The sequence below is a fragment of the Triturus cristatus genome, chromosome 3_1, assembly GCF_964204655.1.
Source record: "Triturus cristatus chromosome 3_1, aTriCri1.1, whole genome shotgun sequence".
Classification (NCBI taxonomy): Eukaryota; Metazoa; Chordata; class Amphibia; order Caudata; family Salamandridae; genus Triturus; species Triturus cristatus.
This window is the reverse complement of record NC_140583.1, coordinates 568,210,163-568,234,318: the sequence shown is the minus strand read 5'-3', so window position 1 is coordinate 568,234,318 and position 24,156 is coordinate 568,210,163. Positions and strand designations below refer to the sequence as shown.

The following is a 24,156-nucleotide window of genomic DNA, read 5'->3' as shown; positions in this document are numbered from 1 at the left end:
CAACTCGATTGACCATTTGGGTAGTGACTTAGCATGTTATAATGTTTATTGTTATATGTTTTGTGAATTACAATTGTAATGGTTTTTTGTTTACTTTTTAGTTCTAGGTGAAGGCGTTTGCTCTTTTCATTGTGCTTGGTGGTTCTGCTGTTTGTGTAGTTTGGTAAGAGACTTTTTTTTGTACAATGTAAATGTGTTTGATTTCTCTGCATGAATTTTTTTTGCAAATGGTGTAATAATAGCAGTATGTTTGTTTTTTGAGTGTCAAAAACTTTTTGCATTGGTGCTCGATGTGTATTTTGTTGTCTTGTGAGTAATTTCTTTTTTTTCTTCTTTCTAGTTTGATATCGTTGGTTTTTGCTGTGTCACTGCAGAGTTGGTTTCTGGTGAGTGCAGCTGTCTCTTGTAATTGGATTGTATAGTTTTTGAGTACATTGATCTTTGTGATAAAGGTACACATTTCTTTACTTACTTGGTTTGCACATTGTTGGTTGTTGTTGACTTGTTTGTGCAGTTTTCTATCTTAGTAAGTATAATGGCTAGCCGCAGGATGACTGCTCAGCAGGTTGTTGGTTTGCTGTTTGAGTCTTCCTCTTATATTGGTTCAGAGACTGACTCTGCATCTGAGGGAGAGGAGGCAGGGGACGATTCTGGCAGTGAGTTGTCTCTCCGTATGGAGTCATCGGATGATGAAGATACTCTTAGTGCGGATGAAGTGCCTGTGTTAGAGGCGGAGACTGATGTGCCGATAGTGCGGCAAGAGGCATCTGGGCTGCAGCCTGGGGCTGCAAGGCTTCCCGTTGGTGTAATGCGGCAAGAGGCATCTGGGCTGCAGCCTGCTGCTGCAAGGCTTACCGTTGGTGTAGTGCGGCAAGAGGCTTCTGGGCTGCAGGCTGGGGCTGCAAGGCTTCCCTTTGAAAGTGATGACCTCTGGGTTGCCCCTGGCATGGTGCAGCCGGCATTGCCAGAGTTTACTGGTGTTCCAGGGTCTAGAGTGAATACTGAAAACTTTTTGCCCGTCAAATCTTTTCAGTTGTTTATGGACGATGTGTTTTTTGCAGAGATTGTTGAGCAGACTAATTTGTATGCCGAACAGTTTTTGAGGGACAACTGTGCCAGTCTTAAGCCACACTCTAGAGCTACCCGGTGGACTCCCACAAATGTTGAAGAGATGAAGAAGTTCTTGGGTTTAACTTTTTTGATGGGCTTGCTAAGGAAGCCATCAATGTCTTCATATTGGTCTAGCAGTCCCTTGATGGCAACGTCTATTTTTCCGGCAGTCATGAGTCGTGACAGGTATTTGCTTCTGCTTCGGATGATGCATTTTGTTGATAATGGTTTAGCGTTGCCACGAGATCACCCTGACTGTGACCGTCTTTTTAAGATTAGGCCTGTCCTTGATCACTTTGTTGATCGATTTTCTGAGATTTATGCCCCTGGGAAAGAAATTGCAGTGGATGAGTCTTTGGTGTTGTTCAAGGGCCGCTTGGTTTTTTTGGCAATACATTCCTAGTAAGAGGGCACGCTATGGAATAAAGCTGTATATGCTGTGTGACAGTAGGACTGGATATGTCTCTAATTTCAGGGTGTACACCGGTAAGGAATCTAGGTTTAACCTCCCTGGTTGTCCGTCCACTTTTGGAGTGACTGAGAAAATTGTTTGGGAACTTGGAAGAGGATTTTTTAACAAAGGCCACCATTTATATGTAGATAACTTCTACACTGGTGTGCGGTTGTTCAGGGAATTGGCCAAAGTGGACACTCTTGCTTGTGGCACAATCCGCTCGAACCGTAAAGGTTTCCCGAAAGAACTTGTTTGTCAAAAGCTTGTGCGGGGACAGTGCAGTGCGTTGCGTTGCCAGGAGCTTCTTGCTGTGAAGTTTACAGACAGGAGAGATGTCTACATGCTGACTACCATCCATGATGAAAGCACTGCACCTGTGACTGTTTGGGGTCAGGTCGCTGAAGCGCGCAAACCTGTGTGCATTTTAGACCATAATAGGCACATGGGTGGTGTTGACAGAGTAGATCAGAGGTTGGAACCGTACACTGCTCTTCGTAAGGCTTACATTTGGTACAAGAAGTTGGCTATCCATTTTTTCCACTTGGCAATGTTTAATGCTTTTGTTGTGTTCCAGGATTCTTGCCCTGAGTCAAAGATGACTTTTGCTAAGTTTCAGGAGTCTGTAATAGGCAGCCTTGTTGTAGTGGAACAGGCAAGTGTTCCTAGAGTTGGACTGGTGGAGGATGTTGCTAGATTGAAAGAACGCCACTTTCCAGATCACATTCCTCCCACACCCGCAAAAGATTTTCCCAGTAGGAGATGTAGAGTCTGTTGGCGAAAAGGTTTGCGGAAGGAGAGTCGTATGTACTGCCCCGACTGTCCTTCTCATCCTGCACTGTGTCTCCCTGCTTGTTTTAGAGCGTACCACACACGAAAGAATTTTTGGGAGGATTCTTGAGTGGTAAAGTGAACTGCCTGGTCTGTATTCTTTGGATAATTTGATTCTGTTTCAAGGTTGGTGTTAGTGCAATGTATTTAGTTGCTGATTTTCTGTTAGAAGATTTGTATCTATTTGCAATTTGTGTGTGTTTTTATTTTTTTCTAAAAAAATCCTAAATGTGATGGCGGTGTGTGTAGGCTTGCGCTTGGCTGTTGGTGTGTGTGGACTGGCACTTGGTTGGTGGTGTGCGTGGAATGGTGCTTGGCTGGCGGTGTGCATGGACTGGCGGTGTGCGTGGACTGGTGCGTGGCTGGTGGTGTGCGTGGACTGGAGCTTGGCTGGCAGTGTGCGTGGAATGGTGCTTGGCTGGCGGTGTGCGTGGGCTGGTACTTGGCTGGCGGTGTGCGTGGACCGGTGGTGTGTGTGGACTGGTGCTTGGCTGGTGGTGTCCGTGGACTGGAGCTTGGCTGGTGGTGTGCGTGTACTGGAGCTTGGCTGGCGGTGTGCGTGGAATGGTGCTTGGCTGGCGGTGTGCGTGGACTGGTACTTGGCTGGCGGTGTGCGTGGACTGGTGGTGTGTGCGGACTGGTGCTTGGCTGGTGGTGTCCGTGGACTGGCGCTTGGCTAGCGGTGTGCGTGGAATGGTGTTTGGCTAGCGGTGTGTGTGGACTGGTGCTCGGCTGGCTGTGTGTGAGTAGTGACTTTCTGCTGGTCACTACACACACTGCTAGCTGAGTGCCACTCCACGCAATCCATCAGCCTGTGTAGTTGCTGTGTCTGGATTGTGGGCGTGTGAAAGTAATGGGCCCTTGAATGGCGCTGTGTGCTGGTGTGAGTTTTGTTATGTGATGGGCCCGCGGCTGGCGGTGTGAATGGTTTTGTATGTCTCACACGTATGAAAGGTGTATGAATGGCCTGTAAAGAGGTTGGTGCCTTGTCGTGGCTTTACAGCTCACGAGCTGTGAGTCAATGGTTCAGTTTCTCGCCCTTTCAATTATTACCAGTGCATTTCATTTCTGTGAAATCACTTGCTAATACAATTGTATCTACTGAACCATCACTCACCCTCGTGCCAAATCCAACCAGTATGTGTGTGTGCTTGCGGATTAGATGGCTGTGCAGTAATATTTGTCTTTCTGAAGCAGGGTGTACCTTGTCCCTTTTTGTTGAATTTTGTAATGTGTTGCTTTTGTGCCTGGTGGTGCGAATGGTCTTGTTTGTATCACATATGAAAGGTGTGTGAATGGCCTGTAAAGTGGTTGGTGCCTTGACGTGGCTTTACAGCTCACGAGCTGTGAGTCATTGGTTTGGTTTTTTGTGAATTTAATTATTGACAGTGCATTTCATTTTTGTGAAATCTCTTGTTAATAAAATTTAATACACTGAACCATGACTCGCCCTCATGCCAAATCCAACCAGTATGTGTGTGTGTTTGAGGAATAGATGGTTGTGCAGGAATCTTTGTCTTTAGTTTCTCTGCCAAGGTACACTTTCTATGCAAGAATAACCCACCAACTGTAGATATTGTCGAAAACCCATGGGAGTTCATGGTGATGTCTCTCTTGTGAATTCAAAAAAAATTTTTATCCCCAATGTCCTGCAAACCTCAAAATGTCTGCCACATTTTCTTTGCAATATTATTCCAAAATTCTCACGCTGTAGGAACAATAGTTAATCTGGTTTTGCAAGGGGGGTCCCTTTGGTTTTTGGCCCGGTGCTCGGCGGCCATCTAGGGAAACCTACCAAACCCACACATTTCTGAAAACTAGACACCCGGCGGCTTCCAGGGAGGTATGGCTTGCATGGATCCCCCAACGTTTCCTTACCCAGAATCCCCTGCAAACCTCAATTTATGCTGAAAAAATCACTTTTTTCACACATTTTGGGGTGGGAAAGTAGTGGCATCACCGGGCTCACACAAATTTACCACCACCCAGCGTTCCCGCAGGTCTCCCGGTAAAAATGGTGCCTCACTTGTGTGGGAGGCCCAAGTACCCGCGGCAGGCAAGGGCCCAAAACATAGTGAGGCGACATCAAAATGGCCTATCGCAAAACCACCTGGTTTTGCAAGGGGGGTCCCTTTGGTTTTTGGCCCGGTGCGCAGCGGCCATCTAGGGAAACCTACCAAACCCATGCATTTCTGAAAACTAGACACCCGGCGGCTTCCAGGGAGGTATGGCTTGCATGGATCCCCCAACGTTTCCTTACCCAGAATCCCCTGCAAACCTCAATTTTTGCTGAAAAAATCACTTTTTCACACATTTTGGGGTGGGAAAGTAGTGGCATCACCGGGCTCACACAAATTTACCACCCCCCAGCGTTCCCCCAGGTCTCCCGGTAAAAATGGTGCCTCACTTGTTTGGGAGGCCCAAGTACCCGCGGCAGGCAAGGGCCCAAAACGTAGTGAGGCGACATCAAAATGGCCTATCGCAAAACCACCTGGTTTTGCAAGGGGGGTCACTTTGGTTTTTGGCCCGGTGCGCGGCGGCCATCTAGGGAAACCTACCAAACCCACGCATTTCTGAAAACTAGACACCCGGTGGCTTCCAGGGAGGTATGGCTTGCGTGGATCCCCCAACGTTTCCTTACCCAGAATCCCCTGCAAACCTCAATTTTTGCTGAAAAAATCACTTTTTTCACACATTTTGGGGTGGGAAAGTAGTGGCATCAACGGGCTCACACAAATTTACCACCACCCAGCGTTCCCCCAGGTCTCCCGGTAAAAATGGTGCCTCACTTGTGTGGGAGGCCCAAGTACCCGCGGCAGGCAAGGGCCCAAAACGTAGTGAGGCGACATCAAAATGGCCTATCGCAAAACCACCTGGTTTTGCAAGGGGGGTCACTTTGGTTTTTTGCCCGGTGCGCGGCGGCCATCTAGGGAAACCTACCAAACCCATGCATTTCTGAAAACAAGACACCCGGCGGCTTCCAGGGAGGTATGGCTTGCGTGGATCCCCCAACGTTTCTTTACCCAGAATCCCCTGCAAACCTCAATATTTGCTGAAAAAAATCACTTTTTTCACACATTTTGGGGTGGGAAAGTAGTGGCATCACCGGGCTTACACAAATTTACCACCACCCAGCGTTCCCCCAGGTCTCCCAGTAAAAATGGTGCCTCACTTGTGTGGGAGGCCCAAGTACCCGCGGCAGGCAAGGGCCAAAAACGTAGTGAGGTGACATCAAAATGGCCTATCGCAAAACCACCTGGTTTTGCAAGGGGGTCACTTTGGTTTTTGGCCCGGTGCGCGGCGGCCATCTAGGGAAACCTACCAAACCCATGCATTTCTGAAAACTAGACACCAGGCGGCTTCCAGGGAGGTATGGCTTGCGTGGATCCCCCAACGTTTCCTTACCCAGAATCCCCTGCAAACCTCAATATTTGCTGAAAAAATCACTTTTTTCACACATTTTGGGGTGGGAAAGTAGTGGCATCACCGGGCTCACACAAATTTACCACCACCCAGCGTTCCCCCAGGTCTCCCGGTAAAAATGGTGCCTCACTTGTGTGGGAGGCCCAAGTACCCGCGGCAGGCAAGGGCCCAAAACGTAGTGAGGCGACATCAAAATGGCCTATCGCAAAACCACCTGGTTTTGCAAGGGGGGTCACTTTGGTTTTTGGACCGGTGCGCGGCGGCCATCTAGGGAAACCTACCAAACCCACACATTTCTGAAAACTAGACACCCGGCGGCTTCCAGGGAGGTATGGCTTGCGTGGATCCCCCAACGTTTCCTTACCCAGAATCACCTGCAAACCTCAATATTTGCTAAAAAAATCACTTTTTTCACACATTTTGGGGTGGGAAAGTAGTGGCATCACCGGGCTCACACAAATTTACCACCACCCAGCGTTCCCCCAGGTCTCCCGGTAAAAATGGTGCCTCACTTGTGTGGGAGGCCCAAGTACCCGCGGCAGGCAAGGGCCCAAAACGTAGTGAGGCGACATCAAAATGGCCTATCGCAAAACCACCTGGTTTTGCAAGGGGGGACACTTTGGTTTTTGGCCCGGTGCGCGGCGGCCATCTAGGGAAACCTACCAAACCCACACATTTCTGAAAACTAGACACCCGGCGGCTTCCAGGGAGGTATGGCTTGCGTGGATCCCCCAACGTTTCCTTACCCAGAATCCCCTGCAAACCTCAATATTTGCTGGAAAAATCACTTTTTTCACACATTTTGGGGTGGGAAAGTAGTGGCATCACCGGGCTCACACAAATTTACCACCACCCAGCGTTCCCCCAGGTCTCCCGGTAAAAATGGTGCCTCACTTGTGTGGGAGGCCCAAGTACCCGCGGCAGGCAAGGGCCCAAAACGTAGTGAGGCGACATCAAAATGGCCTATCGCAAAACCACCTGGTTTTGCAAGGGGGGTCACTTTGGTTTTTGGCCCGGTGCGCGGCGGCCATCTAGGGAAACCTACCAAACCCACACATTTCTGAAAACTAGACACGCGGCGGCTTCCAGGGAGGTATGGCTTGCGTCGATCCCCCAACGTTTCCTTACCCAGAATCCCCTGCAAACCTCAATTTTTGCTGAAAAAATCACTCTTTTCACACATTTTGGGGTGGGAAAGTAGTGGCATCACCGGGCTCACACAAATTTACCACCACCCAGCGTTCCCCCAGGTCTCCCGGTAAAAATGGTGCCTCACTTGTGTGGGAGGCCCAAGTACCCGCGGCAGGCAAGGGCCCAAAACGTAGTGAGGCGACATCAAAATGGCCTATCGCAAAACCACCTGGTTTTGCAAGGGGGGTCACTTTGGTTTTTGGCCCGGTGCGCGGCGGCCATCTAGGGAAACCTACCAAACCCACACATTTCTGAAAACTAGACACGCGGCGGCTTCCAGGGAGGTATGGCTTGCGTGGATCCCCCAACGTTTCCTTACCCAGAATCCCCTGCAAACCTCAATTTTTGCTGAAAAAATCACTCTTTTCACACATTTTGGGGTGGGAAAGTAGTGGCATCACCGGGCTCACACAAATTTACCACCACCCAGCGTTCCCCCAGGTCTCCCGGTAAAAATGGTGCCTCACTTGTGTGGGAGGCCCAAGTACCCGCGGCAGGCAAGGGCCCAAAACGTAGTGAGGCGACATTTTGGATAGGCAATGTTGATTCGCCTCTCTACGTTTTGGGCCCTTGCCTGCCGCGGGTACTTGGGCCTCCCACACAAGTGAGGCACCATTTTTACCGGGAGACCTGGGGGAACGCTGGGTGGTGGTAAATTTGTGTGAGCCCGGTGATGCCACTACTTTCCCACCCCAAAATGTGTGAAAAAAGTGATTTTTTCAGCAAAAATTGAGGTTTGCAGGGGATTCTGGGTAAGGAAACGTTGGGGGATCCACGCAAGCCATACCTCCCTGGAAGCCGCCGGGTGTCTAGTTTTCAGAAATGCGTGGGTTTGGTAGGTTTCCCTAGATGGCCGCCGCGCACCGGGCCAAAAACCAAAGTGACCCCCCTTGCAAAACAAGGTGGTTTTGCGATAGGCCATTTTGATGTCGCCTCACTACGTTTTGGGCCCTTGCCTGCCGCGGGTACTTGGGCCTCCCACACAAGTGAGGCACCATTTTTACCGGGAGACTTGGGGGAACGCTGGGTGGTGGTAAATTTGTATGAGCCCGGTGATGCCACTACTTTCCCACCCCAAACTGTGTGAAAAAAGTGATTTTTTCAGCAAAAATTGAGGTTTGCAGGGGATTCTGGGTAAGGAAACGTTGGGGGATCCACGCAAGCCATACCTCCCTGGAAGCCGCCGGGTGTCTAGTTTTCAGAAATGCATAGGTTTGGTAGGTTTCCCTAGATGGCCGCCGCGCACCGGGCCAAAAACCAAAGTGACCCCCCTTGCAAAACCAGGTGGTTTTGCGATAGGCCATTTTGATGTCGCCTCACTACGTTTTGGGCCCTTGCCTGCCGCGGGTACTTGGGCCTCCCACACAAGTGAGGTACCATTTTTACCGGGAGACCTGGGGGAACGCTGGGTGGTGGTAAATTTGGGTGAGCCCGGTGATGCCACTACTTTCCCACCCCAAAATGTGTGAAAAAAGTGATTTTTTCAGCAAAAATTGAGGTTTGCAGGGGATTCTGGGTAAGGAAACGTTGGGGGATCCACGCAAGCCATACCTCCCTGGAAGCCGCCGGGTGTCTAGTTTTCAGAAATGCGTGGGTTTGGTAAGTTTCCCTAGATGGCCGCCGCGCACCGGGCCAAAAATCAAAGTGACCCCCCTTGCAAAACCAGGTGGTTTTGCGATAGGCCATTTTGATGTCGCCTCACTACGTTTTGGGCCCTTGCCTGCCGCGGGTACTTGGGCCTCCCACAAAAGTGAGGCACCATTTTTACCGGGAGACCTGGGGGAACGCTGGGTGGTGGTAAATTTGTGTGAGCCCGGTGATGCCACTACTTTTCCACCCCAAAATGTGTGAAAAATGTGATTTTTTCAGCAAAAATTGAGGTTTGCAGGGGATTCTGGGTAAGGAAACGTTGGGGATCCACGCAAGCCATACCTCCCTGGAAGCCGCCGGGTGTCTAGTTTTCAGAAATGCATGGGTTTGGTAGGTTTCCCTAGATGGCCGCCGCGCACCGGGCCAAAAACCAAAGTGACCCCCCTTGCAAAACCAGGTGGTTTTGCGATAGGCCATTTTGATGTCACCTCACTACGTTTTTGGCCCTTGCCTGCCACGGGTACTTGGGCCTCCCACACAAGTGAGGCACCATTTTTACCGGGAGACCTGGGGGAACGCTGGGTGGTGGTAAATTTGTGTGAGCCCGGTGATGCCACTACTTTCCCACCCCAAAATGTGTGAAAAATTGATTTTTTCAGCACAAATTGAGGTTTGCAGGGGATTCTGGGTAAGGAAACGTTGGGGGATCCACGCAAGCCATACCTCCCTGGAAGCTGCCGGGTGTCTAGTTTTCAGAAATGTCTGGGTTTGGTAGGTTTCCCTAGATGTCCGCCGCGCACCGGGCCAAAAACCAAAGTGACCCCCCTTGCAAAACCAGGTGGTTTTGCGATAGGCCATTTTGATGTCGCCTCACTTCGTTTTGGGCCCTTGCCTGCCGCGGGTACTTGGGCCCCCCACACAAGTGAGGCACCATTTTTACCGGGAGACCTGGGGGAACGCTGGGTGGTGGTAAATTTGTGTGAGCCCGTTGATGCCACTACTTTCCCACCCCAAATGTGTGAAAAAAGTGATTTTTTCAGCAAAAATTGAGGTTTGCAGGGGATTCTGGGTAAGGAAACGTTGGGGGATCCACGCAAGCCATACCTCCCTGGAAGCCGCCGGGTGTCTAGTTTTCAGAAATGCATAGGTTTGGTAGGTTTCCCTTGATGGCCGCCGCGCACCGGGCCAAAAACCAAAGTGACCCCCCTTGCAAAACCAGGTGGTTTTGCGATAGGCCATTTTGATGTCGCCTCACTACGTTTTGGGCCCTTGCCTGCTGCGGGTACTTGGGCCTCCCACACAAGTGAGGCACCATTTTTACCGGGAGACCTGGGGGAACGCTGGGTGGTGGTAAATTTGTGTGAGCCCGGTGATACCACTACTTTCCCACCCCAAAATGTGTGAAAAAGGTGATTTTTTCAGCAAAAATTGAGGTTTGCAGGGGATTCTGGGTAAGGAAACGTTGGGGGATCCACGCAAGCCATACCTCCCTGGAAGCCGCCGGGTGTCTAGTTTTCAGAAATGCGTGGGTTTGGTAAGTTTCCCTAGATGGCCGCCGTGCACCGGGCCAAAAATCAAAGTGACCCCCCTTGCAAAGCCAGGTGGTTTTGCGATAGGCCATTTTGATGTCGCCTCACTACGTTTTGGGCCCTTGCCTGCCGCGGGTACTTGGGCCTCCCACACAAGTGAGGCACCATTTTTACCGGGAGACCTGGGGGAACGCTGGGTGGTGGTAAATTTGTGTGAGCCCGGTGATGCCACTACTTTCCCACCCCAAAATGTGTGAAAAATGTGATTTTTTCAGCAAAAATTGAGGTTTGCAGTGGATTCTGGGTAAGGAAACGTTGGGGGATCCACGCAAGCCATACCTCCCTGGAAGCTTCCGGGTGTCTAGTTTTCAGAAATGTCTGGGTTTGGTAGGTTTCCCTAGATGGCCGCCGCGCACCGGGCCAAAAACCAAAGTGACCCCCTTGCAAAACCAGGTGGTTTTGCGATAGGCCATTTTGATGTCGCCTCACTTAGTTTTGGGCCCTTGCCTGCCGCGGGTACTTGGGCCTCCCACACAAGTGAGGCACCATTTTTACCGGGAGACCTGGGGGAACGCTGGGTGGTGGTAAATTTGTTTGAGCCCGGTGATGCCACTACTTTCCCACCCCAAAATGTGTGAAAAAAGTGATTTTTTCAGCAAATATTGAGGTTTGCAGGGGATTCTGGGTAAGGAAACGTTGGGGGATCCACGCAAGCCATACCTCCCTGGAAGCCGCCGGGTGTCTAGTTTTCAGAAATGCGTGGGTTCGGTAGGTTTCCCTAGATGGCCGCCGCGCACCGGTCCAAAAACCAAAGTGACCCCCCTTGCAAAACCAGGTGGTTTTGCGATAGGCCATTTTGATGTCGCCTCACTACGTTTTGGGCCCTTGCCTGCCGCGGGTAATTGGGCCTCCCACACAAGTGAGGCACCATTTTTACCGGGAGACCTGGGGGAACGCTGGGTGGTGGTAAATTTGTGTGAGCCCGGTGATGCCACTACTTTCCCACCCCAAAATGTGTGAAAAAAGTGATTTTTTCAGCAAAAATTGAGGTTTGCAGGGGATTCTGGGTAAGGAAACGTTGGGGGATCCACACAAGCCATACCTCCCTGAAAGCCGCCGGGTGTCTAGTTTTCAGAAATGCGTGGGTTGTGTAGGTTTCCCTAAATGGCCGCCGCGCACCAGGCCAAAAACCAAAGTGACCCCCCTTGCAAAACCAGGTGGTTTTGCGATAGGCCATTTTGATGTCGCCTCACTACGTTTTGGGCCCTTGCCTGCCGCGGGTACTTGGGCCTCCCACACAAGTGAGGCACCATTTTTACCGGGAGACCTGGGGGAACGCTGGGTGGTGGTAAATTTGTGTGAGCCCGGTGATGCCACTACTTTCCCACCCAAAAATGTGTGAAAAAAGTGATTTTTTCAGCAAAAATTGAGGTTTGCAGGGGATTCTGGGTACGGAAACTTTGGGGGATCCACGCAAGCCATACCTCCCTGGAAGCCACCGGGTGTCTAGTTTTCAGAAATGTCTGGGTTTTGTAGGTTTCCCTAGATGGCCGCCATGCACCGGGCCAAAAACCAAAGTGACCCCCCTTGCAAAACCAGGTGGTTTTGCGATAGGCCATTTTGATATCGCCTCACTACGTTTTGGGCCCTTGCCTGCCGCGGGTACTTGGGCCTCCCACACAAGTGAGGCACCATTTTTACCGGGAGACCTGGGGGAACGCTGGGTGGTGGTAAATTTGTGTGAGCCCGGTGATGCCACTACTTTCCCACCCCAAAACGTGTGAAAAAAGTGATTTTTTCAGCAAAAATTGAGGTTTGCAGGGGATTCTGGGTAAGGAAACGTTGGGGGATCCACGCAAGCCATACCTCCCTGGAAGCCGCCGGGTGTCTAGTTTTCAGAAATGTCTGGGTTTGGTAGGTTTCCCTAGGTGCCGGCACGGCTAGAGTTCAAAAACTACAGCTAGTCACTTAGCCAAAAAAGGGTCATTTTTCACTGCAAAATTGAGGTGTGACCACGTTGCGTTTTGCGCCGTTTCCTGTCGCGGGCACTAGGCCGACCTGCACAAGTGAGGTACCATTTTTCTCGTATGACTTTGGGGAATGCGGGGTGGGTGGAAATTTGTGGATCCACGCAGATTCCAGAACTTTCCATCCCAGAAATGTGGGGAAAATGTGTTTTTTTTGTCATTTTTTTACGTTTGCAAGGGATTCTGGGTAACAGACCATGGTGGGAGGCAGTCAAGTCACCCCATCCTGGATTCCCCTGGGTGTCTAGTTTTCAAAAATGTATAGGTTTGCTAGGTTTCCCTAAGTGCCGGCAGGGCTAGGGTTCAAAATCTACAGCTAGTCACTTTGCCAAAAAAGGGTCATTTTTCACTGCAAAATTGAGGTCTGACCACGTTGCGTTTTGCGCCGTTTCCTGTCGCGGGCACTAGGCCGACCCGCACAAGTGAGGTACCATTTTTCTCGTAGGACTTTGGGGAACGCGGGGTGGGTGGAAATTTGTGGATCCACAAAGATTCCAGAACTTTCCACCACAGAAATGTGGGGAAAATGTGTTTTTTTTGTCATTTTTTTACGTTTGCAAGGGATTCAGGGTAACAGACCATGGTGGGAGGCAGTCAAGTCACCCCATCCTGGATTCCCCTGGGTGTCTAGTTTTCAATAAATGTATAGGTTTGCTAGGTTTCCCTAAGTGCCGGCAGGGCTAGGGTTCAAAAACTACAGCTAGTCACTTTGCCAAAAAAGGGTCATTTTTCACTGCAAAATTGAGGTGTGACCACGTTGCGTTTTGCGCTGTTTCCTGTCGTGGGCACTAGGACGACCCGCACAAGTGAGGTACCATTTTTCTCGTAGGACTTTGCGGAACGTGGGGTGGGTGGAAATTTGTGGATCCACGCAGATTCCAGAACTTTCCATCCCAGAAATGTGGGGAAAATGTGTTTTTTTTGTCTTTTTTTGTACGTTTGCAAGGGATTCTGGGTAACAGACCATGGTGGGAGGCAGTCAAGTCACCCCATCCTGGATTCCCCTGGGTGTCTAGTTTTCAAAAATGTATAGGTTTGCTAGGTTTCCCTAATTGCCGGCAGGGCTAGGGTTCAAAAACTACAGCTAGTCACTTTGCCAAAGAAGGGTCCTTTTTCACTGCAAAATTGAGGTCTGACCACGTTGCGTTTTGCGCCGTTTCCTGTCGCGGGCACTAGGCCGACCCGCACAAGTGAGGTACCATTTTTCTCGTAGGACTTTGGGGAACGCGGGGTGAGTGGAAATTTGTGGATCCACGCAGATTCCAGAACTTTCCATCCCAGAAATGTGGGGAAAATGTGTTTTTTTTGTCATTTGTTTACGTTTGCAAGGGATTCTGGGTAATAGACCATGGTAGGAGGCAGTCAAGTCACCCCATCCTGGATTCCCCTACGTGTCTAGTTTTCAAAAATGTATAGGTTTGCTAGGTTTCCCTAAGTGCCGGCAGGGCTAGGGTTCAAAAACTACAGCTAGTCACTTTGCCAAAAAAGGGTCATTTTTCACTGCAAAATTGAGGTCTGACCACGTTGCGTTTTGCACCGTTTCCTGTCGCGGGAACTAGGCCGACCCGCACAAGTGAGGTACCATTTTTCTCGTAGGACTTTGGGGAACGCGGGGTGGGTGGAAATTTGTGGATCCACGCAGATTCCAGAACTTTCCACCACAGAAATGTGGGGGAAATGTGTTTTTTTTGTCATTTTTTTACGTTTGCAAGGGATTCTGGGTAACAGACCATGGTGGGAGGCAGTCAAGTCACCCCATCCTGGATTCCCCTGGGTGTCTAGTTTTCAAAAATGTATAGGTTTGCTAGATTTCCCTAAGTGCCGGCAGGGCTAGGGTTAAAAAACTACAGCTAGTCACTTTGCCAAAAAAGGGTCATTTTTCACTGCAAAATTGAGGTGTGACCACGTTGCGTTTTGTGCCGTTTCCTGTCGCGGGCACTAGGCCGACCCGCACAAGTGAGGTACCATTTTTCTCGTAGGACTTTTGGGAACGTGGGGTGGGTGGAAATTTGTGGATCCACGCAGATTCCAGAACTTTCCATCCCAGAAATGTGGGGAAAATGTGTTTTTTTTGTCATTTTTTTACGTTTGCAAGGGATTCTGGGTAACAGACCATGGTGGGAGGCAGTCAAGTCACCCCATCCTGGATTCCCCTGGGTGTCTAGTTTTCAAAAATGTATAGGTTTGCTAAGTTTCCCTAAGTGCCGGCAGGGCTAGGGTTCAAAAACTACAGCTAGTCACTTTGCCAAAAAAGGGTCATTTTTCACTGCAAAATTGAGGTGTGACCACGTTGCGTTTTGCGCCGTTTCTTTTTGCGGGCACTAGGCCGACACGCACAAGTGAGGTACAATTTTTCTCGTAGGACTTTGGGGAACGCGGGGTGGGTGGAAATTTGTGGATCCACGCAGATTCCAGAACTTTCCATCCCAGAAATGTGAGGAAAATATGTTTTTTTTGTCATTTTTTTACGTTTGCAAGGGATTCTGGGTAACAGACCATGGTGGGAGGCAGTCAAGTCACCCCATCCTGGATTCTCCTGGGTGTCTAGTTTTCAAAAATGTATAGGTTTGCTAGGTTTCCCTAAGTGCCGGCAGGGCTAGGGTTCAAAAACTACAGCTAGTCACTTTGCCAAAAAAGGGTCATTTTTCACTGCAAAATTGAGGTCTGACCACGTTGCGTTTTGCACCATTTCCTGTCGCGGGCACTAGGCCGACCCGCACAAGTGAGGTACCATTTTTCTCGTAGGACTTTGGGGAACGCGGGGTGGGTGGAAATTTGTGGATCCACACAGATTCCAGAACTTTCCACCACAGAAATGTGGGGAAAATGTGTTTTTTTTGTCATTTTTTTACGTTTGCAAGGGATTCTGGGTAACAGACCATGGTGGGAGGCAGTCAAGTCACCCCATCCTGGATTCCCCTGCGTGTCTAGTTTTCAAAAATGTATAGGTTTGCTAGGTTTCCCTAAGTGCCGGCAGGGCTAGGGTTCAAAAACTACAGCTAGTCACTTTGCCAAAAAAGGGTCATTTTTCACTGCAAAATTGAGGTGTGACCACGTTGCGTTTTGCGCCGTTTCCTGTCGCGGGCACTAGGCCGACCCACACAAGTGAGGTACCATTTTTCTCGTAGGACTTTGGGGAACGCGGCGTGGGTGGAAATTTGTGGATCTACGCAGATTCCAGAATTGTCCACCACAGAAATGTGGGGAAAATGTGTTTTTTTTGTCAATTTTTTACGTTTGCAAGGGATTCTGGGTAACAGACCATGGTGGGAGGCAGTCAAGTCACCCCATTCTGGATTCCCCTGGTTGTCTAGTTTTCAAAAATGTATAGGTTTTCTAGGTTTGCCAAGGTGCTGGCAGGGCTAGGGTTCAAAAACTACAGCTAGTCCCTTTGCCAAAAAAGGGTCATTTTTCACTGCAAAATTGAGGTGTGACCACGTTGTGTTTTGCGCCGTTTCTTGTCGCGGGCACTAGGCCGACCCGTACAAGTGAGGTACCATTTTTCTCGTAGGACTTTGGGGAACGCGGGGTGGGTGGAAATTTGTGGATCCACGCAGATTCCAGGACTTTCCACCACAGAAATGTGGGGAAAATGTGTTTTTTTTGGCAATTTTTTAGGTTTGCAAGGGATTCTGGGAAACAGAACCTGGTGGGAGGCAGTCAAGTCACCCCATCCTGGATTCCCCTGGGTGTCTAGTTTTCAAAAATGTATAGGTTTGCTAGGTTTCCCTAGGTGCCGGCAGGGCTAGGGTTAAAAAACTACAGCTAGACTCTTCGCAAAAAATGTGTAAATTTTCAGTGTGAAAATGTGGTGTGTTCACCTTAGGTTTTGAGCCACTTCCTGTCGTGGGCACTATGCCTACCCACACAAGTGAGGTACCGTTTTTATCGGGAGACTTGGGGTAGTTCAGATTTGTAAAGCAACTGTTATTACCTATTGATTTTTGATGCATTTCTCCCTTCCAAATGAAAGACATTTTGTAAAAAAAAGTCATTTTGAAAAAGGACCAATAATTGTCATGCAAGTATGAGTATTCCCAATTTCGAAAAAGTGCAAATATACACTGTTTCTAAACTCTGTAATTTGTTCCCATTTCAGAAATACAAAGGTGTTTTTCATACCAATTTTTCCATGTATACATTTTCACACTATAATTGCTATATACCCAGAACTAAAAAAAAAACCATTACAAAATGCTGCTCAGTTGTTTACTCTGGGTTCCTTGGGCTCTTGGTGAACCTACAAGTCCTATATATCCCCACAACCAGGAAGGTCCAGTGGATGTAACGGTACATTGCTTTTTAAGAGATGTCATAATTAGAAGAAGTTACAGGTGAAAACGTTGACTCAAAAGGCTGCTTTTTTCAACTAATTTTTAATTTTTCCTATATTTAACTGGTAGTTTCTATAAAGAAACCTTGATGGATCTACACAAATGACCCCTTGCTGAATTCAGAATTTTGTCTACTTTTAAAAATGTATAGCTTTCCAGGATCCATTATTGTTTTTGTACCCATTTCTACCATTAACTGGAAGGAGGTTGAAAGCACAAAAAATAGCACAAATAGGGTATGTCCCAGAAAAATGTCAAAACTGTGTAAAAAATGTTGGTTTTCTGACAAAATTCTGTCATTCCCTAAAAGCTGGAGAAATTGTGATTTCAGCCCCACAAACCCTTTTTTATACCATTTGCAGAGAAAAACCCAGAAGCTTTCATTTGCAGCCCGTTTTTCCCATTTTTCACAAAAAAAACAAAATTTTGTTGTATTTTGACTAATTTCTGGGAACCCTCTAGGAGAATCCACAAACCCTGGGTACCTTTAGAATCCCCATGATGTTGAAAGAAAAGGACGCAAATTTGGCGTGGATACCTAATGTGGTCAAAAAGTTACAGGGGCCTAAGCGCGCACTACCCCAAATAGCCCAAAAAAGGCTTAGCACAGGAGGGGAAAAGGCCTAGCAGCGAAGGGGTTAAAACAAATGTTAAATCTGATCACCAATCGTGCATGCACACAAACTCCAGATATCTATTGCACTCACCAGCCTGCTTTCCTCCTACATAGGCCATGAGTTTCTAAATCAGGAAAATTGAGTCCTTCATTGAACTTTCTTGTAAGTAACACCTCAAAAACCAAGCCATATAAAGACAGAACATCAATGGGATAAAAGTGCATGGGAAAAATCAGGTAAGGACTAATGAGCCTTGCTCAGACAAATCCCACGCAAGGAAAAATTGCATCATCTCAGACTCGGCCACTAAAATTGTAAACAGAAGCTGCCTGTATTAAATGCACACTAGTATCGAAGTACTCAACAAATCAAATTGTTTTGCATAGCTGTGGTGCACCAAAACACAGCTCTGTGTCACACAAGTAGACCTGCGTTGGCACAAAGGAAGAGTGTGGGAGACGAGAGGCTGTGAGTGACAGGACTGGACATAGAGGTGAACTGTTTTGGGAGGATCGGATCAGTGCATGTAAAGCGCTTTGATTTCAACATCGGCTGGCACTGAGCTTTAAGATTGAAAGACTATATAATAAAGCACAGTGGCATCGGAACTTAAAATCAAAGGGCATGGCATGCACTGAGCTGCTTTTATTGACTACAACACGAAGGCAAATTTAAAGCGTGCTGTAGTCAGTGAAAGCAGTTCACGGCAGTCAAGCACTTTTGATTTTAACATTGGCCTCCACCGTGGTAGCAGCTCAGTGCCTGCAAAGACCTTTGATTTTAAGATCGGTTGCCACCGCGCTTTGTTACTGAAGGCAGATGTAAAGTGCAGTGGCAGCCGATGTTAAAATCAAAGGCCTGTCACCGGACCATGTCATTGCTAAATATAAGGTGATGATCTTTACTTGGCGGCTCCCTGTATCAGCGATATGTGACCCAGAGCTTTGCCAAGCCCTCAACAAGTCCAGCACAGATTACTACACCCTGAATGTTGATACTGCTAGCAACCAAGACATAGAATGAGATGCATTAAAAGTAGTTGAGAGGTACTGCGCACTCACGAGTAGCCTCAATGACCAGGAAATGGAACACAGAACTCTGAGACAGAGACAGAGAGCTGACCCGCCAGCAGAACGCCTCTGGTAAAGCTGCTCAAGCTGAAATTAGACTTGAGGCTCTTCAGGCAGAAATTGTAGAAAAAAACGATGCAGAGAGAACTGTTACTGTTACGCTCTTTTTGTCAGGCAGTGCACTGAGGGAGGGATAGAATGGGATGCCTTTTAGCCTTGTTGTTAAAAAGAGAACAGTCACCTACTTGTATAATGGCCAGTAGAGACACAGAGGTCACCATAGTAACCACAAGAGGGAGGGAATTAATAAGGCCCTTCACACATACTATAAGACACTTTCTAAACTAGCTCAACAAGAGCTAAATAATTTCAACAGCCAGAGCCATTCGGAAGGAATTCGGTCCAAATTTACTTGTTTGAACTACTTCTCATGTTTTATTTAGAATAACGGCATGCACAGGCATCTATTTAAAAAAATAAAGCTCCTCTTCCCCACATACCTGCTGTCTGTCTGGTTCTGCTTAAGGTGACTGATTCTGCTTATGGTGGCTGACACAGCAGCTCCTCTTATTTCAGCATGGAGAACATATTATGCCTTCAAGGCTGCCTATCCGTCCGAAAAACGGCACACGATTATAGAACGGAGACATGCAGCAAAAGGCGCGCATAGTGGTTCTCTGAGGGCAGCAAACTCTGCCCATGCGCTGGCCGACGTCAACCACTTCACCCCTCCCCAGATAGGCTCAAATAGCAGCTGCTTCCTACGGCGGGAGACCAGCAACTGCAAAAGGCCTAAAAAACAAACAAAATGACAATGATAGGCTACTAAAGTGGAAGTTAGGCCACGAGCTACTGACAGGACACCTGCGAGCTACCGGTAGCTCGCGATCGACCGGTTGGCGACCCCTGCACTAATCCCACATGTACTACACAGCATTGCTCTATCCCTGTACAGTACACTTCCCAGGCACCCATACAACCTGCACAGTCACTACTCCTGTGCAGCACTTCACATCCACCTGATGTAGGCCACGGGTGAGTTGAGCCCACGGCAGGGGAAGTTTTAAAAGGTGAGTGAGTCTGTAGGCCTTACTCCACTCACACAGGGTAAATAGAACCTGTTTACTACTACTGATCTCTACACAGTTTGCTGCCACCTCTGTGCTCATGCTGCTTAACTCTTGGCAAAGGAGGTAGCCGACCACAACTATGAGGATAACCCTAGGGATTCAGACAACAGTACAGTTGGGCCCTTAGGGCAGGGGTGCACGTTTCTTGCCATGCAGAGGACTATGTTGTCCCAACAACCCTACTTTCCAAGTTCATCGTCCACCACAGATACAACTTGTTTCTGGTAGCTGTGTAACAGACGGGCTGGGGTGCTGTTGCCAAAGATTCGTTTTCTCCAACCTGTGGACACCAACTTAGAAAGCTATATAGCAGGGCCAAGGGTTAGCTATGGCTCTAAGAGCATGTGCACGCATATCACCCATGCACCAAGCATCACAGTAGAGTAAGATAAGGCTTCTTTAACATTCAAGAACCTGGGTTATTTAACCCGTGGAAGCATTTCACGTCAGTGCATCAGATCCTTTTCAAAAGTCACTCCTAAAGTGAGGCTTCTTTTTCAAATTGATCTGAGAAACATACCTGCCCCACCCTGAACCATACATTTAGTGAACTTAAGAGTTTAATCAGCTATCAAATGTACTGTATATTTTAGATTTTTATTGTAGCTGGAGTAACATTAAAGGCTAATAATTTAAACCACAAAAGAGGTTTTGTACAGCTCACATCTCGCGTATTCGAAAGAGATCCTATTTGTGATAATAAACAAAATGAGTCTTGCTGAAATTAAAGATTTGCCTAGGATCACACAATTTTGCCAAACAGGGAAGCCGGGATTGACACCCGATGTTTCCAGTTTCACCTGGACAATTAAGCCACTAAATAGGTGTCTGTCTGACATCAAAGGTTACTGTTTGGACTTAATGCTTGAGGTAATCAGATTAGCGTATGGGTGGCAGGCAGCATTCACATTATATTTTAGGAAGTTTGATATAGCGTGGACCTTGCCTACGGACATAAGACCACGTCACTGCGGACACACACTCCGTCACATGTTTCGTGTGTTTTTTTGGGGGGGTGCACAAGGAGATTTGCATGTAATTTTGCTTACATTCCACTTTTGGAATTCTCTTTTTGTTTCATAATTATGGCATACAAATTTCTGAACTTTGAAGCAGTTCTAATTCATTTTACTGGGCACTGAAAAGAGATCTCAGTTGTGTTACACATTTAGGCAATTAACCTGCTGTTCACAGGTATATGAGACATGTTTGCTGGGATGTGCTTGCCAGCAGGGTCAGATTGGGATCACAATTAGGCCCGGGCACTCCCCCAAAAAGTGGGCCACATTCCAAAATGGTTAGTATTTTTTTTTTAGCTTTGTACAGTGTGAACTCGGTCCAGATACAATGCACAACATCAAATTCATTTTTATTTTAGATAGATTAAGTGATTTGCCCAGAACAACTGGATATTGAGCAAAGTCCAGAACTTTAACGTAGTTCGCCATTTCCAACGTCAGCAGGTTTGAGACCATAACGCTACATCCTATGTTTTCTTTCCGCCTGGGAACGGTGAACTCACAGTGCGGCCTAAATACTCCCCCACTCCTCCATCAAGGCCTACAAACACCGGGACCATAGTGACAACACCTGGTCCCCAACGAGGCTACTACGTTTACTAACCCCCTCCCCATCCCATTATAGCCTTAGGGTATAACCTGGCAGGGGGAGTCAAGAAAAGCACACAGCTGATGCTGCTACTTCAGGGGGGCTTATGTGAGAATGGCCCCCCTGCGAGGCCCCTGCCTACTCCCACCCTCCCCACACCCATCATGGCCTGAAAGTGATGGCCCAGTGGAGGAAAGACACTGCTTCTGGGCCAGGCCGGCCACACGAGGCAGGGGCGGAGGTGAGAATTTCCTAAGGGCCAGAACAACACCTGGCCCCAGCCTCAGTTTGACAGCATGGGGAAGGCCCGTGGTAATGGTGATACTTCACAGTGGCCTGGCGGGACCGGGGGAGATAGTACGTTTCTATGGGATGGTTTATAGAGGCCCCGAAAAGCGGCCGACAGATGACCTTGAGGCACCGGCCAATCACCCAATGCCAGACTGCCCGCCTTCGCAACCTGACCCTGCTTGCCAGCTTTCAAGATGAATAATTCTGCTTCGTGCACCCTCAGCTGGAATATCTAGTGCATAGGCCGACCAGGGCTATGAAAGCACTATATAAATACCGACAAGACATTCGCGTACTTGGCCCCAGGGTCTGACGTTTGTTACCCACCCATGCATGTGGTCGGGGACCAGTCATACCAATGGCCCTTTCTGAGCAGCGTCTTCATGAATGGCTGCTGCTCGGTTGATTTGAATTATCAAGCTTCTTCACTCAGCTGTTTGGACTCCATCCCAATGTTGTTAGGCAGAAGAGAGGTAACGGAAATGGTTACAGTTAGTAAAGTATCTTGAGACTTCATTTGCACTTAAGCTTCCTTAGGACACGGTCTGTGCTTCCCCCAGACTCGGTGAAATATTCGTGTAATCCAGAGGTTGCTGCACACTGACAAGATTCTACGGGAGTCCACCCAACACAAGGAGTGATGCAGCACTGTGTATAACAGGAGGTCGAGATGAACAATGGAGGCGACCCAAACTACTGGCAGACAGCGCGAAGGGAATGCACTCCTGTGAACGATTTGGTGGTCGCATCAGGACACTAGTGGGAGACAGAGACGGTCAGCTTCGGCCAGGAAAGGCACCTGCCTGGGGCAGCTGTGGTAAATGCACAAAGTGTCATCTTGCCATTGCCCTGCCTACCTGAGACCCTGGGGTCTGGGAGGGCCATGAAGAAGCATTGGTGGGCCATAAAGATAAATGGGGATGTCCAGAGCCCCATGTGTCTGAGAGCTGTGTCTAGGCATGCTGGATGGTCTTGCATTGGTGTGAGCTGTATACCATACCTACTGCCGGCTTCTGTCTACTACTGTACACTGTATATTTCTAGAGATTTAAACCTATGGACTTGATCTTTTCTGCTCCATACCATACCTACTGCCGGCTTCTGTCTACTACTGTACACTGTATATTTCTAGAGATTTAAACCTATGGACTTGATCTTTTCTGCTCTCTATACCTCACCAGCCTTTCTCTCGGTTTCACCTTCCTCTTTCCCTACTTCACCTTCCTTTCTCTCCACTTCACCTTATTACTCTGCTCACCTCACCCTCTATTTCCTCCCACCTCACTCGCTTCACGTCATCCTACTCTCTCTCCACCTTATCCACCTGTTTCCATGCCGTGGCCTTTTATTTTGCCACTTCGCCTCCTATTTTTCTCACCTCATCCCCCTTTCTTTCTGCCTTAGCCTAGATTCTCTCTCCTGACCTACCCATTCTCTCACTGGGCACCAAATTACTTTTGGTCCACTTCACCCTCGTATTCCCACTGCATCCTTCTCTCTCTCACCTCACTACTCACTCTTTTCCTCACCCTTTCTCACTCTTCCTCCCCTCTTTTCTGTCCCTCCTCCTCCCCCCCACCTCTGTCTTTCTGGATCGCCATCCTTCTCTCCCTCTCATCCTCCTTTTTTCTTACTATGCTCCCTTGTGCCTCTTCAGTATTACCCTTCTATCCCTCTGCTTCACCCCAAACCTTTCTCTATTATCAATTTGGGACCCGGGGAGTAATGGCCACGCTTTAATCATGGCCACTGGAGTAATGCAACACGGAAGGACCTGATTATGCAGCAGGGTTGACTAAATTTTGCAGCGTGATGCAAGGTAATATTAATTATTTTGTCATTTTTTACATGCTAACAGTGTCTGCAAAAAAGGTTTTACCCCATTAGTACTTATTTAAAACGCCACTACAGCAGTAAGCAGCTAAAAGGTGATAGGTAAACCTTTGTGAAAGGCCTTCGACTGTGCATAAACACATGGTTGCATTTAGTCGCGTTTAATCCATTTAGATGGCTTTTGTTAATCCTTCAAATTATGGTGCAGATTAAAAAACATTATTATGTTTAAAACACTGTTACTGAAGCATTGCATAATTCCAGTGGACCTCACTATAATCCATTCCTGTCTTTTCAAGTGACAAATTGAGAGAATATTTTGGGAGAGAATGAATGCACAGTCACTGGTTCCCCAAAATGGGGTGTTTGTTCTTTAAATTCCATCTAATAATGCTAGCAAGCTCCATCTTCTGCAAGGTCCTCGAGAGATTGGGAATAGGCAGGACAGTGGCAGCACATGTTGCCAGTGCTGCCATGGAATGGTTGCCAGTGCTTTTCTTTGCACGATAGACACTTGCACTGTTCCTTCCCATTCTCTATGTGTGATATATTGGTGAAACTCGACAAGTATTTTCATTCAAGGAGATTCAAACCTTTGCCATTGTCAGTGATTTTATGCTTAATATAGTACTTCTATAAACAGGGCCATGGGATTTGTGCAATTCTCCACCTGCAGGGTATTCAGCATGATTATAGATTTGCCACATTTGTAACATAATCAATCATCTGCCACATAATTTGCAGATTTTAACAAAAAAAAGTGTTTGTCTCTCAAATGGATCAAAAGTTCCTAAAAGCACAGTAACGTGTTGCTGCACAGTTGAAGGCCCTTTGGAAAAGTTGGCTAATCACCTTTCAGTTACCTTTTGCTGCATTGTGGTGTTAAACTGGTAATCTTTGCCAAGACAGTGTTAAAATATAAAAATGTAAAAATAATGCAGGAAATCTAGAAGGAAATGTGCTGCATTTCAAAGCGTAATTTACTTTTAATGCCACAAAATGTAGTAAATCCTGCAGCGTAATTTGGTTTTCGCAGGCCGCATAATTCCAGTGGCCCTGGCCATAACTTAGAAATAGCGTCACAGCAAAAAGTAAAATATACCACTACTAAGATATACATC

General features: G+C 47.9%; 1 protein-coding gene across 2 annotated transcripts in view; it reads right to left on the bottom strand.

Moving 5' to 3' along the window:
• The window catches only part of SLCO3A1 (solute carrier organic anion transporter family member 3A1), an 856,588-nt gene that overhangs the window by 210,964 nt on the left and 621,468 nt on the right, over positions 1 to 24,156 (bottom strand). The window lies entirely within an intron of this gene.